At 49.6% G+C, this 20391-nt stretch overlaps 1 pseudogene; it reads right to left on the bottom strand.

Moving 5' to 3' along the window:
* Positions 1-20391, bottom strand: part of LOC122125546 — a 51521-nt pseudogene that overhangs the window by 24814 nt on the left and 6316 nt on the right.

Genomic DNA, 20391 nt, shown 5'->3' with positions numbered 1-20391 from the left:
GAAAAGGTCCATTTCTGTCAAGTTCTCAAACTTATTAGCATAAAGATTTGAGAAGTATTCCCTTATAATGTTCTGAATCTTGGTTGTTTCCATGGTGATGTTTCCATTCTCATCTCTGAGTTTATTAATTTGGGTGTGTTCTCTTCTTTTTCTGATAAGATTTGCTAAGGGTCTGTCAATTTTGCTAAGTTTTTTGAAGAACCAACTCTTTGTTTTGTTGATTCTTTCTATATTTTTTTTGGATTCTAATTCATTTAATTCTGATTTAATTTTGATTATTTCTTTCCGTGTACTGGATTGGGGTTTATCTTGCTGCTCTTTTTCAAGGAGGTTTAGATGTCTCATTAAATTGTTGTTTTCAGATCTCTCCAATTTGTTGATGTAGGAGCTCAGAGCTATAAACTTGCCTCTGAGTACTGCCTTTGCTGTGTCCCAGAGGAGCTGGTAATTTGTGTGCTCATTTTTGTTGAATAGCATGAACATTGGAATTTCCTTCCTAATCTATTCCATGACCCACTCTTGATTCAGCAGTGTGTTGTTCAGCCTCCATGTGATACCGGACTTTCTTTGGTGGCTTTTGGTGCTGAGTTCTAATTTTATTCCCTTGTGGTCAGAGAGAATGCAAGGTATAACTTCAATGTTTCTGAATTTAGACAAGTTTGCTTTGTGGCCTAAAATGTGGTCTATTTTAGAAAACGTTCCATGTGCTGCTGAGAAAAACGTGTATTCTGATGCTGCTGGGTGAAATGTTCGGTAGATGTCTGTTAAGTCTAGTTGATCTATGCAGCTGTTTAGATCTGCGGTTTCTCTGTTGAGTTTTTGCCGAGTTGATCTATCTAGTGGGGAGAGTGGTGTGTTAAAATCCCCAACAATTAATGTGTTTGGATCTATATGGGATTTGAGGGAAAGTAGTGTTTCTTGGATAAATTTGGGTGCTCCATTGTTTGGCGAATAGATATTTAGAATTGTAATATCCTCCTGAAGGAGAGATCCTTTAATTAGTATGTAGCGACCTTCTTTATCTCTTCTCACGAATTTTAATTTGAAGTCTATTTTATCTGATATTAAGATTGCAACTCCCGCCTGTTTATTGGGGTCGTTTGCTTGGTAGATTTTGTTCCAGCCTTTAACATTGAAAATGTGTTTGTTTTTACGGGCAAGATGTGACTCCTGCAGGCAGCAGATAGAAGGGTCTTGTTTTTTAATCCAACTAGACAGTCTATGTTGCTTAATTGGAGAGTTCAGTCCGTTAACGTTAAGAGATAGGACTGAGAGGTATTTGGGAGTTCCTGCCATGTTATCCACCTTCTTGGGGGCTGCGAAAACTGGGTTCTTCCTATGGTTCTTGGATTCTCAGTTTGGGTGCAGTTTCTTGGCCTTTGTTGCGGTCTTGTTGGTTTTCTATGTGTAGGACATCTTTAAGAATCTTTTGTAGGGCTGGTTTGATGGAGATGTATTGTTTCAATTTTTCTTTGCTATGGAAGGTTTTTATTTGGCCTTCAGTTATGAAGGAGAGTTTAGCTGGGTACAGTATTCTTGGTTGATAGTTGTTTGTTTTTAGGGCATGGCATACATCATTCCAGGCTCTTCTTGCTTTGATTGTCTCTGCTGAGAAATCTGAGGTGATTCTAATTGTTTTCCCTTTATAGGTGATTAACCTTTTCTCCTTGACAGCTTTAAGGATCTTTCCCTTGGTCTGAGTTGATCCTGTGTGGATTATAATGTGATGGTGGGATGTCCTATTCTGGTCTGGTCTATTTGGGGTTCTAAAAGCTTCTTGTATCTGAATAGGCCTATCTTTTTGTATGTTTGGGAAGTTCTCTGCTAGGATCCTGTTAAACAAATTTCCTAGACCATTAACTTCTGTGTCTAGGTGCTCCTCTACACCCATTATCCTTAGATTAGGCCTTCTGATGGTGTCTTCCAGGTGTTGGATAGATCTATCATACTTCTTGGACTTGTCTTGTATGGTTGTATGTTCTTTCTCTATAATATCTAGGCTGTCTTCAATCCCTGAGATTCGATCTTCTGCATGGTCTAACCTGCTGTCAAGACTCTCTACTTTGTTTTTTATCTCTTTTCCTTCTAATTGGTCAGCTTTGATGGCTTCAAGTTCTTCGTTGAAGCTCCGTTTTAGGTCTTGTATGAATTTCTTTACTTCCTTAATTTGGTGTTCAGTGTTTGTTCTCAAATCACTTAATTGATTGGTTATGGTTTCTTTGGACTCCCATTCCTTCTGTTCTGTTCCATTCAGCATCCCTTTGTGGTCTCCCTGACTTCCTTCAGCTCTTTGTTAATGGATTCCATGAATGCCTTTAGTGATCTTTGTGTGTTCTCTACCTGGTCTCTCAATTCCTGAATTACTCTTTGATTAGCTTCCTCCCATTTGTGGGATTCCTGTAGTTCTCTTTCCTCCCGTTCGTGGGATTTCTGCAGTTCTCTGAATGTTCTCAGCCTGCTCATGCCATTCCTCCCTTTCTCTTTGAGTATTCTCAAGTTGTTCACACAAATCCTGTATCAGTTTTTGAGTAGCTTCCTTATGCTTATGATATTCCTGTATAAACTTTTGGGAAGCCTCCTCTCTCTCCCTATCATGCTCATACAGAGTCCTTTGTAAGTTGTCACACTTCTCATTTATCATGTTTGCCACCAGTGTTTGTAGAGCTATTTGGGAACTCTCTTCTGGATTGTTCATTATCTGATCTGACCCCTGATTATCAAGATTGGGAATTGAGATACCCGGATTTGCCATTTTTCTTGTGTTTTTCCGGCTTACTCTGCCCATTTGAGATGAAAATAGCACCAGTTTTGTGCTAGAACACTATCTTAAGGCAACCATCAACCAACGTTTGCATTTATACAGTCAATAGTCTACAGATACAATCTAGTTCAAGAGATACATCTATTCAACATCAAAAAACTATATGTTAATGGGCTTCGAACCGCAGAGAAGAATTTGGAAAACCAGAAATTTTTAGGGTTAGGGAGAGATGTGGGTAAAAATTAGGAATAGATTGGTGTAGGGAGGCACAGGGAGAGTTAACTATGTCCTAATCTCAATGCAGGAAATAGGTTGGGTAGGATGCAAGTAGAGAGGGAGAGAAAAAGAAGAAAGGGAAAGGGAAATGAAAAGAGACCAGAAAAAAAATTTAGAAACGTAAAAATTAATATAGTTATGGAGATTGAAAGACCATCTATTTAGAGAGGAATGTGAATATAATGAGAAAACAGGAGGGAGATAGAGGAGATGTGAAAAACTTAAAAAATGCTTAAAATATTATATAGGTATAAAGAGGTAGTACTGCTATTAAGGAATTTAAGTCTCAGAGGTTTTGGATTGAGTAATAAATTTGTGGATTAAGTGTGTACACAATGGGGGATAGGGTCTACTAGTTAACTATGGGTTTATCTGAGGATGTGCAGGACAAGAGTTAAGTCACATACAGAAGAACAAAAGAAAGGAAAAGGTGAAAAGGATAAGAAAGGTAGAAAAAAAAAGATCAGAAGTTCAGTAGAGCTAGACAAAAAACAAAAAGATAATTAAGAAAGAAAGAAAAAGAGAGAGAAGACAAGAAAAGAAAGGAAAACGTACATTCACGTATTCCTAAAATAAAAATTATAAGAGGGAAAAAAAAGTTACTGGAAAACAATTATTTTTTCAAAAAAGGCAAAAATTAAAGATTAATAAAAGTTTTAGAAAAGGAAAAAAAAATTTTATATATATAAGGTACCAAAAAAAAAAAAAAAAAAAAAAAAGAAAAAAGAAAAGAAGAAAAAAAAGTTCTTTGTTTTTTTTTTTTTGATTTTTTTGGGAGGGGTGGGAAGAATCCTGTATCTCCCTTTTGTCTGTAACCAGCCTCTTGTCGGAGTCTCTGGTCAGCTTGAGGTCCTGTGGCTTGATTGGTTTCTTAAGTCAGTTTGTTCGAACAGGCAGAAAAATGCTCTGCTTGACCCAAGATTTTGAGATCCCCCTCCCAGGTTAGTTTAATGGGAGGGTGATCTGCTTTGAGAATCACAAAAGAGGGGTGATGAGGCTAGGTTCTGGTAGAGTTGAGGCCTTTCAACAAACAGTAGCTTTTCCCTGGGGCTATTTTGTGAAAAATTCACAGAGCCCACCCTGGAGCCATTCTCAGGGTTTCTGTTTTTCAATTGATTGTGGAGGCTGCTAGAGGGAGGGACAGCCTCTGGCTCTGGTTACCCAGTGAGGAAAGCCACTCCAATGGCTGGTGCCTGAGCTGGGTGACTTTTCCCTGGATGGAGCTGAGTCTGGCAGGTCACTTCGCCGTTAAGTTCTTGTGACCTGTTAAATGACTCGTTTTGTTCCAAGGCCTGAGTTGGAGCTAGCAGCTCCTCCGAGCTTTGTCGGTATCCAAGATGGAGATCACCGGTGCTGGGGGGGGAGGGGTGGCCTTCCCTCCTCTGCTCCCTGAGAAGGAGTGAGGACGTCGGGCTTCTACTCACACCGAGACTTGGATCCTGGGTCGTCTCTGGTCTGCAAACTGCAGGATGAAGATCTCCGCTCCTTGTCGGTTCTTGCTGGTGTTGAGTAGAATCCTCTCGCCCGCTGCGTCTGGCTCCTTCGTCCCGGACTCTCTGTGTGAGCTCTCAGGTATGGCCGCTGCTGCGGTCGCCGCTGCGACCCTGCCGCCGCCGCGGCGGCTGCTGGCAGGCGCTCAGATGTGTCTCCTTGTCTTGGCTTCCCCTCTCTTGTCTAACTCTCTGTCCTGTGATGGCACACTTGGTGTGATTCTCTGGCTTAGGACTGTTCACTGGAACTCTAAAACTGCTTTCTATGCGAGAGCTTGTTCAGATTCCAGCTTCTCCTCCGCCATCTTCCCGGAACTCCCTCTTTCTTTCTTTAATAGTTCCCTATGCAATGAAGTGAATTATTTCTAAAGCCCCTTCTGTTCTGGAGAAGAAAGTAGTTGGAAAGAAAATATCAGCTGGCAATTATTTCTAACATATTTATAAGATGATTTCTATGTTGCTTTGTATGTCCTTCCCACACAGTATAACCAATGCTTTTACTGTATTTGATGTTGGTATAATTTGTGGAGGGGAAGGGAAAAAACAAATCTTTTAACTAGGGATACAGGTGGACCCATTGCAACAATGAGACATACAAGTCGTTATGTCGTAAAACGAACTTTACAACTTTGGTGTGAGGGGAATTGGGTTGGGGAGGGTGAGAGTATGGGAAAGGATTGGAAGGGGAAACAAAGAGGATGCAACAATGGTTGATAGGAAATGTAGTCATCATCTTGCCCATATAATGGTAACTCTTCTGTAGAGTATTCTCACAATAAAAAAAAAAAAAGAAAATAGCATCTGGGTGTTGGTGGTTGATGCCTGTGTTCTGAGTTCCTGAGAAGGCGAGATCTTAGGATCACAGTTCAAAGCCAGTCTAGGCAGATAACCCTCTGAGACTCTCATCTCCAATAAGCCACTAAAAAACAAAAAAAGAACAAAGGAGTAGGCTACAATTCTTGATAGGAAATGTACTCATTATCTTGCCCATGTAATTGTAACCCCTCCGTACAGTATGTTCACAATAATAAAAAAAAGAAGAAAAGAAGAAAAAAAGAAAAAAAAGATGAAAGTGGTGCTGTGGGTGAAGTGGAAGAGAGCTAACCTTGAGCAAAATCATCCTAGGGACTTAACGGAGGCCCAGAGTTCAAGCCTCAGTCCTGGCACAAAGAAGGAAAGAGAGAATCACGGACATAGACACACAGACAGACAGAGACAGACAGAGAAGAGAGATGGAAAGCCAGCAAAGAAGAAGGAAGGAAGGAAGGAAGGAAGCAAAAAAGGAAGGAAGGTAGGAAGGAAGAAGGAAGGAAGCAAGGAAGGAAGGGAGTCCTGCTTGTGTAGCTCTGACCACAAACATCAAGGCTCTTTCCTGACAGTTACTCCCTTAATCTTGTCTGTGCTTATTTCTTCCACATAATTTATTTTCACAACTCTTTATTTTCCTTGGCGGTCTATGTTACAAATCTCTAGACTCTGGTAATTCAAAAAGGACATTAAGTGTACTTTGAAAAGCACATTTTTTAATGTAAAGTTGTTTTTAAAACACGAAGGCTCTTTGAGAAAGTCCCTTGCTTGTCTATTGTGACATTTCCTGCAGTGCTCCTCATGTCCCTTGTTATGAGATCACTTTACCACAGCCTCTGGGGTGCAGGTCAGGGCTGCTGTGCTGAATGATAGGCAGGGCGCTCCGACCCGGGTTCTCCACCTCCACCCTTTTCTTCTCTGGAATGAATTGCAGGGTGACAGAAAGCCAGAAGTAGCACTGATGTCCCAGGGAGAGTCACCAGCCCTGAGCACAAAAGCTCAGGGACAGGCCCCAGGCCCTGAGTTCAAGTCCTAGGGCCTGCACAGAAAAGGAAAGCAAGCAGATGGCAGGCCTGCCTCCAGGAACCATCCAGGGACTATGCCGGGTGTTGAGTGGACTGTGGGCTCTGAGCCAGGTGCCTCCTCCTGATCCTGAAGTTCCCACAGCCACCCCACCACAGAAAGGCTTGAACCACAGGCCTTGCCATCCCTGCACTCCCTCCCCCCACACTGGCTTTAGCCAGATTCCATACCTGCCCCACTCCCTTAATCCAGCCCAAAGTCATTCCACCCAGCACACGCGTGCTCTGGTCTCCTTGGGGAGCTGTCTGGTGTCATCATTAACCTCACACACACCTGGTCCTCTCCTGACCCCTGGTGTTCCTGTCCTCAGAGGTCCTCCCCATCTGTGTCACCTTGGAAAGCGTGGATGTGGACTTAGCCTCTTGAACTAGGTGCACCGCGTGTCCTCCACCAGCTCCCTGCCTTCTGAGGGGACTCAGGCTTTCCCTGCCCCCACCCCACCCCCTCTCAACACCTGTTCCCCAGGAGCACCCCACCCTCCAGTCATCTCACACTCTGTCTTGAGCATGATCCAAATCCAAGACAGCCCATGCGCCGAGCTTCCCCTCCCCTACAGCACTCAGCAATGCTCCACGTGCTTTTCCTCTTTTTTTTGCCCGGCTATATGGCTTGAACTCTGGGCCTAGGCGCTGTTCCTCAGCTCTTCCACTCAAGGTTAGGCTCTGCACCCCACGCACCCCTGCAGTCTGCTGGAAGCACACCCGCCTGTCGTCACGCTGACATGCAGCCCTGCCTGGACTCGTTACTTCTATAGAGTTCGCACTTTCAGGACATCTCTCTCCATCTGTGTCTCCTTTCTTCCTGTGCACCCTCAGTTCTGCACCACCATCTTGTATGAATCCCTTTCCTGTCTCCTGTGTCCTTGCCATGCCGTGGCATGACTCCTGCTCCCCTGCCGCACACCTGCTGGCCAGAGCTCACAGCCAGCTCCTGACTTGGCTTCATTCACAGCAGCACCTGGTGACTATGATCAATATGAATGAGGGATGAGACACGCTCACCTCTCACTCGTGGGGATGACTTGAAGCTCCAGACAAAGCCTTTCAGGAAAAATGGGTTGTGACACAAAGGTACGACTCAGCCTGTGAACCGGCTGGGAGGTCAGCTTCTCCCCCCCACACTCTGCATCCTTAGCTTGGGGGTTCTGGGCCCACCCCTTGAACACCTCCTGCTGGTAGAGCAGGCCACAATGTGGTGGCCATCCTCACAAAACCACCAGCCTGGCGAATCATCTTCCATTGCAATCAAAACAGCAGAATCCAGAAGGGCCAAGAAAGTCCTGGGGAGGTTTTGGGGGGAAGCACTCATGCCAGGTCAGATCTGGGAGTAACCATTGACTGATGCCTAGGACATGTGCCATCTGACTTCTGTTCCTGGGTCACACCCGAGTCCTGGCATGATGGTGGCCACTATTGCACACTGCACACACCTTGCCTTGTCAGGTCCCGGCCGGACTGTATCTACCTTCCCATTGCTTCTACTTCATTAAAATACCTAACTACTCACTTCTTACAGCTGATAATGGGTTAGCGGAAAAACCTTTAAAGCAGACGGATCCTTGGTATAATGACTTTTTTGGGGGAGGGAATCAGTATTGGGGCTTGAACTCAGGGCCTGGGTGCTGTCCCTAAGCTCTTTTCCTCATGGCTAGCGCTCTACCACTTGGAGCTTAGTGCCACCTCCAGTGTTCTGGTAGGGAATTGAAGAGTCTGCTGGACTTTTCTGCCCAGGCTGGCTTTGAACTGTGATCCTCAGATCTCAGCCTCAGTCGCTAGGATGACAGGTGAAAGCCACAGGTGTCCAATGTCTTACTCTTCAAATTGTCCAGGACTGGTTGAGCCACACTTGCAATTATGGGTGGAATGCAATGTGGGCATGGTGCATGATCTTTCAATGCATTGTTGAAATTACTTGTAGGTATGTTATGAAATATTTTACATCTGTGCTCTTCAAGGAAATAGGTATCTAATCTTGTCTCTAGTCTGTTCTCATTTTGGTATGAGAGGGAGTTTGGTAGCCTTCTTCCTTTCCTAGTTTTTGAACCTGTCTGAGGGACATTGGTGGTAACTGAACACCTGGTGTATCCCATCACTGAATCTTCATACTGCTTGATTACAAATGAAGTTAGGTGATTAAAGTCACCTTGGATCAAACCTGATGGGTCAACGTGCAAAGACTGAATCCATTCCTTGTATGTTTTCTAATGTGTTGGACTAATTTTCTAATATATCCTCCAGTGACAATTTGAATTTAAACTGTTATGATATTCTAGTTTTCTTTTTTTTTTTTTTTTGGTCGGTCGTGGGGCTTGAACTCTGGCCCTGGGCGCTGTCCCTCAGCTCTTCGGCTCAAGGCGAGCGCTCTACCATTTGAGCTACAGTGCCACTTCCGGTTTTCTGGTGGTTTATTGGAGATAGGAGTCTCATGGTCTTTCCTGCCCAGGCTGGCTTTGAACCGCGATCCTCAGATCTTAGCCTCCTGAGTAGCTAGGATTACAGGCGTGACTTCCTAGTTTTCTTAGTTGATGCCTTCACTGTTCTTGGATGAAGGCTTGTCAGTCTTAGCTATCAAGAAAACTTCTTACATTCACTGATTTTTATTTTGTCTGTCCTGAAGCTTGAACTATGGGCCCGGGCACTGTCCCTCAGCTCTTCAGCTCAAGGCAGGCACTCTATCACTTGAGCCATAGTTGCCACTTCCAGTTTTCTGGTGAGATGAGTCTCATGAACTTTCCTGCCTCGGCTGGCTTTGAACCATGCTCCTCAGATCTCAGCCTGCAGAGTAGCTAGGATTACAGGCGTGAGCAACCAGGCCTCCGCTTCTTTCACTGATTTTTTTTACATTGTTCATTTAACCTCCTTTTTTTTCATTTTTACCCTTATTTGTGTGTGTGTGTGTGTGTGTGTGTGTGTGTGTGTGTGTGTGTGTGTGTTTATGTGTGTGCCTGTCCTAGGGCTTGAACTCAGTGCCTGGCACTGTTGCTAAGCTTCTTTAGCTCCAGGCTAGTGTGCTACCACTTGAGCCACAGCTCTGCTTTGTACATTCTGGGGATAGTTTATAGAAAATGAGCCTTGTGGGGCTGGGAAGGTGGCTCATTGGTAGAGCTCTTGCCTTGCATGCGTGAGGCCCTGGGTTTGATTCCACAGCACCACATAAGCAAAAAGAAAAAAGCCAGAAGTGGCGCCATGGCTCAAGTGGTAGAGCACTAGCTTTGAGCTGAAGAGCTGAGGGACAGAGCCCAGGCCTAGAGTTCAGGCTCCACGACAGGCACCAAAACATAAAAAAATAAAAAAAAAATAGAAAATGAGCCTGGTGGACTTTTCTGCTGACTTTGAACCATAATCCTCAGATCTGAGCTTCTGGAGTAGCTCTGATTAGTGGTGAGCAGCCATCAGTGTCAGGCTGGCTCTATCCTGATTTTTATGATTATCTCTCTATCCACTGTTCTGGGTTTGCTTTTAGACTGTGCTTTGTTGTTGATGACATTTGAAACCCTGACTTTTTTCATGCCAGGCCCAGATAGCTGTAAATTCCCTCAGAGAAGCTTTTGCTGCATCCCAGATGTTCTGGAAAGTTGTGGTATGGCTTTGATTTTTGATTTTGTAAACTTGTTCCTTCATTTGATCCTTAAGTCTTATGACTGACTTTGGGCTCGACAGCCTATCACTTGATGAGAGGGGGGTCGTAAGCCAACATTCTAACTTGGTCTGGACTTACTGGTCCATGGCATCCAGTAGTACTAGTTCATGAAACTGGGGCAGCAGTAGGCATCTATGTGCTGGCTCGCTGTCAGCAGAGGGTGACAGTCTTTATCTCATCAACCTAGCTTGGGTTTGATGTCTCTCCTGCTCTCGTGGGACAAGCAACTGGGGCTCCCTTTCAGGTCAGTTCCCATTTGCTTGGGACAGTTTTCCACCCTGAACTTTCAGTTTTCAGGCTTGGCTGGTGAAGTGTCATCTCTATGCAGTGTTTGTTTATAACTGGGCCAGGCCAGCTCTCCCTCCTAGCTGACAGGCACAAGGTAGAGCTGGGTCACTGCTTTACAGTTCAGGCAGGTATATACAGATCCAGAAAATACTGTCAGCTTTATGTTGTATATCAATTTCCCACCACCAAATAGCTCCAAATTTTTAATATACTTTCTCTTGCCGTCTACTCCTTTCTATCTTGTATATTTGTCTGTTCTCCTAAAAAACAGCTTTCCATGAAGAACAAAGCATGGCAACTGCAGGAAAATGGATGGAACTGGAATTCATCATACATCTTGGGAAGGAAAACAGGCCAGACAAGAAATGTAAATCTGTTTTTCTCTGGTAGAATCCAGACTTTAAAAGACAAAAATCTAGCCTCATGCCAATGGCTCACTATTGTCATCCTAGCTACTCAGAAGGCTGATATATGAGGATCATGGTTCAAAGCCAGCCAGGGCAGGCAAGTCCATGACACTCTTATCTCCAATAAACCACCAGAAAACCAGAAGTGAGACTGTGGCTCAGGTGGTAGAGCACTCGCCCTCAGCTGAAGAGCTGAGGCACAGCAACCAGGACCAGAGTTCAATCCACATGAGAAACCAAAAAAAAAAAAAAAGATATAAAGCTCATAGTGATGTCCTCAACCACAGGGGCCTTGGGCATGCTTGAGGTACCCAGTGTGAAACTCAGGCTTTGAGACAGTGCTATGTGCTCATCAAAAAAATGGTTGATTTTCCCAGGGCAGGGGTGTGGCTCAGTGAACAGTAAGAGGACTTGAGCAGTAGGAGGATGTGAATAATAGGAAGATGTGAACAGTAGGGCCTCCAAAGGCAGCCCGGGTCCTTAGCCAGCTCTGCCACAGCAGGCAGCATGCCTAGGGGTCAGAACACTCAGCGTGACTGCTTAGAACTAAGTGTCCTCACAGAAAAGGGCAGAGACCAAGGCCCCAGGACCCTCCCCCCAACTCCCACTAAGACCTGAGGTCCGACTGTTTCTACACCTTTATTTTTTTGTGAAGAGAGGGAAAAAAGGAATAAAATATAAACAATACAGTTGACACAAATAAACCACCTGGGGGGGGGGGGTTGGGCGGCAGGAAGGGGAGGGAGGTGGGAGGCAGGTGGGGATGGGGTCCCCATGTCAGCAACAAGAGGCAGTGACCCGGATGCTCGATTCTCTCCCTACAGGGCAGGAGTGCCGCCTTCCTCCTGGCTGCTGTCCATCCCACTGCGTGTCCCTCAGCCTTTGGGAGGGGGCCGGGCGCCATCTCCCCAGGCAGCTCAGGGAAGGTGTGTGGGGCCAGGTCTGGGATCAAGCCAAGCACAGGGAGGGCTGTCAGGGACACACTGGCTCCGTGAGGGAGGATCTCAGAGAGGGCTAAGCCGAGGGTGGGCCAGAGGCTGGCACTGAAGGCCCAAGCACTGGCTCTTCTTCCAGTATCAGGCAAGAGACAGAACTGGAGGAACAGGAATGGGCCGGCTCAGAAGCCCAGCCTGGCCCTCTTGCGCCCCTGCCCAGGCCCCACCACCCTCTCCCCATCCAACTGCCTGTCTGGCCCCCTATCCCTTGCCTGGCACTGCCACCCTCTGGCCCTCCCGGGCCCCTGTCCGGGCACCACCACCCCTCCTACATGCCACCGCCCGCCAACCCCCAACTCACCCTGGTCAAGGCCTCCTGGGCAAAGTACTTGACGGCCACATACAGGTCCTGGGTCAGCTTCTCCAGGACCGGCTTGACCTCACTCTTCAGGGTGCTGGAAGCAGAGGGGAAAGGGCCGGACATGAAGCTGATGGGTCCCACAGCTGGGAACTCAGTTCAGGCCTGGCCACCCCTTGGGGAATTACAACTTGCATCTCCAGATGACTAGCGATGCTGAGCCATCCTTCCCCTCCCTTCCCTTCACATCCCCCTCCCCAGAAGGCTCACCACAGCCACTGCTGACTCCTCAGTCTACAGTGAAGCCGACACTGGGAGGAAGCAGCAGGCAGCAGTGGCAGCTGAACACAGTGGTGCACATCTGGAATCCCAGTCACTGAGGAAGCCCTAGCAATAGCTGGGCGTGTTGGCACCCCCCGTTATCCTAGCGGTGTGAGCAGCATGCACAGACCAGGCAACCTGGGCCACACATGCACTCTGTGAAATATAACAAAGGCAAAAAGTGCTGGGGGCATGGCTCAAGTGGCAGAATGCTTGCCTGGCGAGGTCAACCCTCAGAATCACCACAAAGGAAGAAACAGTGTAGCTGGAGAGGAGCATAAGAACAGCGAGTCCCAGCTCACCTGTTGTGGAGGATGGGCCTGATCTTCTGCAGGGACTTGGCCACATTGAAGCGGACGTTGGCGATGGGGTCCCCAGCCAAGTGCACGACGGTGGGCAGCATGTGCTTGGTGGTGATGTCCTGCCTGCACACCTCCGACAGAACCTGGCCAAGCATGGGCACACGATCAGTACAGGCAGCGCCTGGCACCTGGGTCCGGGTGGCGAGGCTACGCCAATCCTCACCGGCATGGAAATGATGTGCACAACTGACAACACCTCCCCGCGACTATGATTTACAACCAGTTCAACTCTGAACACCCAGCCAACAATGTGTCTCACACCAGCTCACCCACACCCAGGCCAAGGGTGCCGGAGGCCTGGAGCCCGCCCAGCTCCAGAAGTGTACTGCTGGCCCTGGCCTCCATCCTCTCCACTCCCAAGCTTGGTTTCACGGTGGGGCCGGCCGTGCCCCTCCCCTGGCAAGCTGGCACCTGGGTGCAGGTGTGGTGCGGGCCACACTTATGTTTATGCAGAAAAGGGTGGTCATGCAGTGCAGGTAGTTGGGGTGTCCGGAGATAGCCAGCATCTTGGGGATCATGGTGGCATGTGCCCACTCCTTCCCAAACTTCTCCATCAGCTTCTTGAGGTTGCTGGTGGCTGCCTCATGGATGGCATAGACTGCAAGGGGGACAGGAAGTTCCATGGGGGAGTTTTAGAGTGGGTCATGGCTCAGTGCCAGCCTTCCCCAGGGTTCCAACAGCGGGGGGCAGGGCACAGACAGAACAGCTGCGTGGCCCCACCCACTGGCTGCCAGCTCCTTCTGGCAGGACTCACCGTGGTCCACCAGCCATGCCATGCACAAAGATTTGAGTTTCCCGTCAAAGAATTCCACTCCCTGCCATAGGAGAGGGGGTGAGGGAGTCTGGCCTGCCTCCTCTCCCCTCCCCACCACACCGGGCATGCCCTGGATCATGCACCATCTGCCCAGCAAGCAGGGGCATGTACTCGATGATGGCCAGCCGCACCCGCCACTTGGCATCCTCGGCTAGCTCCACGATGGCGAGGAGCAGTGACTAGGACAGCTGGCCGGTTGTCGATCACCTTGTTCACGCAGTCCAGGTTGGAGATGATGTTCAGCCGCAACTCCGGGCACTGCAGAGGATGGCGCTCCAGTGATGCCTGGCCCAAAGGCGGCCCAGAATGGAGGGAGGGGAGTGCCAACCCACAGCAACACCCTACAGACCTTCCATCTCCCCAGGGCCACTGCCCAGCCCCAACCTGTCCCCAGGGACACAGTGACAAGACCACATACAGAGCCACACTTAAGTGATGGAGGCTTGGGCATCATATGACACCTGCAGTCATTCTGAGAGAACTTGCAGGAATCATGAGGAAAAATAACACAATGGGAGAAGAAAGGTGAGCCCCAGCTCTGCCCAGGACAGCTGTGTCAGGACCCAATTGAGGCTGGAGTCAGGAGGGCGGAGTCATGGCACTTGGCCCACCAGTACTGAGACTTGCCCCTTTCATTCCTGTCACCTCAACTCCCTCCACTGACATGAGATCCCACCAGAGCACAGCCCTGCCTCCAGGGCAAGCCTCATCCATGCCATGCTCCCACTATCCAGCAGGGCCGGGGCAAACACAGCAGGTGCTCCATGACAGAAAGAGTTTGAACTGCTTTTGCCTCCCAGATTGTGAGCTCTGATCAACCCCACACATACATGCTTACCCATCACACATCGACTCATCACTCAGCTCAGAAGCCCCCCCGCTGGACTCCATGATAGCCATCAATCACCTTGGCAGGGGGCTAGGGGAGGGGAGATTCACCTAGTCCCTCAGCTGGGCCAGGAAGAGGAGCAGGAGGTGCTCGAGGGTGTTGTCTTTGCCCAGGATGGGAGAGAGGCCCATGATGACAGAGGCAGGGCTGACTTCACCTATTGGTTGGCATCTGACACCAGTTCCTGGGAGGGAGAAGGGAAGGAGGCCCCAGGTGACCTGCTTCAGCCTTCTCTGCACATGATTGACAGGGGGCAAGAATGTGGGCTGCAGGGTCCATGCCTCAATCTCCTTGGCTGCAGCCTGTGACCCAGGTGGCTAGGGCATTTCCACAGCCTGTTCTGTGCCCTCTTTCCTGTCCAGCTGACTCCCTCCGCCAAACCAGTTACCTTGATGCATGGCAAGATCTGGGTCATGATCACGATCTCCCGACAATCTGCGGAGAGGTTCTTGCAGAACTCTGCGGACCAGGGTGGGTGATGAGATGGAGCCCACTGCACCTCCACCCTAGCCCCCCTCCTTATGCATGGGCCATGGGCACCCACCTTTCACTTTGTGGGAGGCCACGGCCCTCACCTTGGCCTCACAGTCCTTCATCAGGTTCTGGAAGGCGGGCACCAGGTCTGTCTTGGTGATCTCAGGCCCCACTGCTTTCTGGAGCTGGAAACCCAGAACCAGGAAGAGGCGGGGTGTGTGGAGTGAATGGGGGTCTGGCAGCCTCTTTCAGCTATTGAGGCCAAAATCTAGGTGGAAGCGGTGCAGGTGTGGAGATGGGGCAGGCTGCTCTCCCCAGAGCCAGCCCTCGTCTCCAGCAGCGTGCGCCAAAACACAGACCTTAGTTCACATTATCCCAAGTGGGGCTTTCTGTGACCTGATCCACAAACATGCCAGCGATGCAGAGTCTCCTGCTTTTACATTTATACTAAAATATAGTGTGCTGAGTCACTAAATGGGCAGGGGAGCTAAGGAGACTCCTCAGAAGAGGGAAGAATGGCAAAGAAACACATGAGGAAATGCTCATCATCTCTGGGCAGCACAACAACCCTGAGATTCCATCTTAATCCAGTTAGATTGGCCAGCATTGTGAATTCGAACAAATGCTGGTGGGGATGTGGAGAAAAGGAGCCCTACTGTGCAGCTGGTAGGAATGTGAACTAGTGCAGCCACTCAGCACAGCAGTCTGCAGGTTCCTCCAAATACTACACACAGACTTTCCCTCCCACCCACTCCTGGGCATCTACACTGAGCATCATGACAAGGACACCTGCACACCCATGTTCACTGCCACAGTACTCACAATAGCCAAGATATGGAAACAGCCCAGATGCCCCACAGTAGATGAGTGGACCCACAAAATGTGAACAATGGTACTTTACACAGTCATTAGGAAGAATAAAATAATGACATTTGCAAGGAAATGGATGGAACTAGAACAAATCCTGAGAAGTGAGGTAAGTCAAGACTGGAGATTAATGGTGCACGTTCTCTCTGATATAAGGATGTTAGATCTAAAATGCACTGGGATCTGACAAATGCCGCAGGATTCCAGAGACTCACACACAGTGAGACCAAAGGAGAGTAGTCTTAGGAGAGAATCACAAAGGCCCAATGCCTAAGTGTCTCTTCATATTTATATAAAATATATAAAACAAAACCCAAGATGTGGAAACAAAATACACATATATTTTTTGGGTTTAGCTTTTGATACTTCTGTGTTCTTTATCTGATAAAGAGTCTGTTCTCATGTTATCACTGGGAGGGTACAGGGAGGGAAAAAGGATAGAAAGAAAAGTGCATCCATGGACCTCACAGGACACCGATGAATGTGAACTGCACAACTCGTGGGTAGAGATGGGAGGGAGGGGCTGGGAGGGAATGAGAGAACAGCGGACACTCACTGTACAAAAGGAAATGTCCTCATTCTCTGACTCATGCATGCCATTGTAATCCTTCTGTATATCCCTTCTATAATAACAGTACACATGTACAAAATGGGCTGTGCACAGCAGCTCACACCTACAATCTAGCTAGCTATACAGGAGGCAGAGTTAGAGTAATGGAGTCCAAGGTTAGCTTAGGCAAATGTGGAGATCCTAGCAAAAAAATAAATCCAAAGTGTAGGGTGTCCCTCAAGAAGGGGGGCACCTGCCCAGCGAGCACAAGACCCCAGTTCACAGCCCTAGTTGCCAGTATGAACACACGTCTGGATGAATGTGTGCCTAGTGACTCTGCCTTTTCTTGGTTGCCAGAGATGCCTTACACTTGCTCCTGACCATCGCTTGCTCCAGACCACCACCAGAGCCGATGGGTCCACACTAAGGGCACACACAAGGGTAGCTCCCCAAGGGCCTCATGCTCTTTTACCAGTGTAACTGGTATGGAGTGCGAGTGGGCAGTCCTGTTTCTACCTCAGCTCCTTGTCTGTCTGCAGCTTCTACTCCTGGGCAGGACAAGAGTCTCCCTTGGAGCTCAGGACAGAGAGCTTCACTTTCCCACCTTTCCAGGTCCTTGCTGTGTACAAAGCAGGGCGAGTGACAGCTTCCCAGTGAATGTGCCCCCCTGACCCTGCCAAGATCCAGCCCTGGCTTCTCTGCCCAGGGACGTCAGGCTGCCCGCTCCCATGCAGGACAGACACGCGTCCCTCTTCCCTTCAGCCTTGGCCCTGCATGTGCACTGCAGGCCTCACGCACCTCAGTGAACTTGTCGGCCACCATGGAGCGGACATGCCAGGACCTGTCCTCGGCCACCTGGCGCAGTGTGGGCATCACCAGGGCCCCCAGGTCCTAATGGGGCAGGAGCTGGGCAATGTTCACACTCACCTCCACCGCCAGCAGCCGCACAGAGACCTGGGGAGCAGAAGGAGTGCTGAGTGTCCATGGGGCATAAGGGCAGAGGGCCCAGTGGCGGAATGGGGGAGGGGGAAAAGTGGGGAGGAGGAAGGGTGGAGCAGGGACCCACTTGTTCATCAGAGGCTAGGTTGGAGAACATGGGGATGATCTCACTCTTGACGTTGTCCAGCTCTAGGACCTTGGCGAACTCCCCCAGCTTGGAAGATGCGGCCCATCCCACCATGGGGGTGTCATCTGAACAGAGGTTTTGTAAGTACCTGGGGATCTAGACTGGCGCTGGGCAGGAAGAATTCAAGGAGCCAGGAGAGATCAGAGGGCGTGGACCCTTGGGTGCCATGGTTGTTTCCCAGGGCATAGGAGGCTTCACTCAGGATAGGAGGAAGAGTAGGAGGGGGGCCTTTGGCCAGGGCAGACAAGGGAGCAGCAGGTACGGTTACTGCGCATTCATACTCACATGGGAGGGGGAGGGGACTGCCACTGAGGCCCAGCAGGTGAGCTGACCTGAGGGGACAAGACAGGGGCAATTGGGCAGGTGGTGGCAATGGAGCCCCGGACTCACTGGTAGAGCTCTCCTTTCACAGCGCTGGACACTCACAGGTAGCAGAGGGAGAAGAGGCCGCAGGCCAAGGTGTGGGAAGTGAACCAGTCGCCCCCCGCCAGCCATTTCACCAGGGGCATGAAATCGGCTTCGAGGTCAGAGGGCAAGTGCTCATGGGAGATGGCCCACAAGGACTCCACCGCGTTGTCCCTCAGCACTGTCTCCTCCACCGTGGCCAGCGACTCCAGTGGGGGCTGCAGGGGCGGGGGAGGGGCGGGTGGCACTGATGCTCTGCTCAGTCCTCCAGCCTTGAGGCCATCCCCCTAGACAGCACCCAGCCCCCCTACCAACCCTGCTCCATGGCTCCTGTCTCTGCTCCAGGGATGAGAACAAGGACCCCGCATGCCACTCACCAACAGGCAGTGCACGTACTCTGGGCTCCCCACCAGGCTGGTAAAGGTTCCCAGCTGCTCAGCCAGGGCCAGAAGGACCTCATCCTCATCATAGATGGTGTCTATAGGGGCAGGGCATTCCCATCACAGCCCACCCTGGGACCCCGGCACCCTGGGATCCCGGTCCCAAGATCACAGGCTTGCTGTCAGTACCCACAGTTTTCCCATATGGCCAGCACAGAGAACAAGATAGGAGCTGGGGATGGGTGGGGGAGCACTGAGTGACAGGACCACCCTACACCCCTCAGGGAGGGGAGACTGAGTCCCATCCTGTGCAACACTGTGGCAAGCAGATTTCCTGTTCAGGTCAGCTCACACTCTCAGCACTGTTCTCTGCCAAAAATCCTTTTCTATCTGTTCAGACTCGGTTCAGCTACTGCCTCCTGGAGATTTTGCAGGCTGTCCCCTTCCCCCAGCCTGCCCCCAACCACTGGCCCCTGTGCCCGGCTCCCACCCAAAGACAGGGTCAAGCCCAACCCCAGTCTCAGGCCTCAGGCCTGGGCAGGGCAGGCCAGGACACTGGCGATCTCTGGGATTCTTCCTTTCTGACCTAGGACTCACCACAAGAAGCGCAGCACCCAGGGCTCGGAGCACCACCTCCAGAACCCTGAAACTACACTGCTGTCCTTTAAGATGCGAGCCTGGCATTTTGCTCTACCCCACGATCATGCTGCAGTAATCACTTACAAAACCATCCTGCATGTTCTGCTGGTGTGAGGCTGAGGCTTGTGCTTTTCTGTCTGGACAGCACCACCTTTTCCCAACGGACATGGCACTTGCCACATGCAACTGGAGATGCTCCCAGGCAGCAAGTCCAAAGAAGGGACCTTACATCCCTTGGAGCTCTGAGCCCCATGTGTCTAGATACCTGGCAGCTCTTGGTCTGAAGCTTCCACATTCCCCCCATCCCAAGCCCCAATTCTTTCCACCCATGCAGGCAGAACATTGTCTGATGAGACTGTCCTCCCAGCTGACACTTAGGTGTTAAACGGACTGAACGCTCTCCATGTCTCTAGTACGAGTCACACGACTGTGTCCACCTGGCAGAGCCCGAAGCAGGTCTCAGGCTGGGAGTCTCACTCCGGGTCTGCGGCTGCTTTCCAGCAGACTTTCAAGAGGACATCCTGCCTCCACCTTTCTCTTCCTCAGCATTCCCCTCAACACAGTCCTGCAGTACATAAAGCTTGTCTACCTGCCCCTCAGCCTCTGTACCCCATCATCTAGGGCCTCTGCCAAGGGCTTCTCTTATTAAGCAGAAGCCATCTCCAGGCATCCCCACTGCACTGGGCCCCACGAGTACCCACCTGTAAGGAAGGGGAGGAGTTCACTTCAAGTCCTTTCCACTCCAAGGGCGAAGGCGATGGTGGACAGCTTCTTGATGCTGTTGAGGTGAAGCTGAGGAGAGAACAAGGAGGGAGAATGTCAGTAATCCCAGACTCAAGAGAGCTCCACAGTGCTGGGAGCAGACGCTCAGCACACCCACCATGCCCTCCTCTGACCTGGAGCTCACAGTTCAATAGAAACAGTGCACTTTCCGAGTTCACTTAAGATCAGACACGCTGCCCACCACTGGCTACTACACCACATACTCCACTTAGTAGCAGCCACAGCCTAGCATGCACGCATGCATGCTCTGGGCCAGGCCCTAGACAAGGCACACACACCTGCGACCTCACTGAACCCTCAAAGCAATTGTACAAGGTGCTAAGCTGGCTCACAGCGTCAATCCTGTGAGGCACAGCATAAAGCAGAACCTCTGGTCAGCTCACAGAAGTAAGAGGATGGCTGGCGGAGCAGGCATTTAAACACAAGACTTGTGGCTAATGGTGATGATGAGAGAACAAACAATAGCATAGTATTACTACAAAAACAAAAGTCAGGTATGCTGATGCACACCTGTAATCCCAGTACTCAGTGGACTGATGTGGAAGATTCGTGACTTCAAAACCATAGTAAAATCTTTTCTCAAAATAACAATGACAACAGAGGGGCAACCTCAGCCATGTTGTGGGCAACACCATGGGTGAATGGGAACCTGAGACTGTACAAGTGGTTCTGGGTGCACAGTTTCTGGCTCATTAACTCCCTCTGGAATGCAGGCCATAGAACCTGAGCTTTGTTTC

This window comes from Dipodomys spectabilis, unplaced genomic scaffold (assembly GCF_019054845.1).
Source record: "Dipodomys spectabilis isolate Male_0828 unplaced genomic scaffold, ASM1905484v1 ptg000266l, whole genome shotgun sequence".
NCBI classification, from domain to species: Eukaryota; Metazoa; Chordata; class Mammalia; order Rodentia; family Heteromyidae; genus Dipodomys; species Dipodomys spectabilis.
Note: the sequence above shows the minus strand (reverse complement) of the source record. Positions and strands in the feature narration are given on the sequence as shown.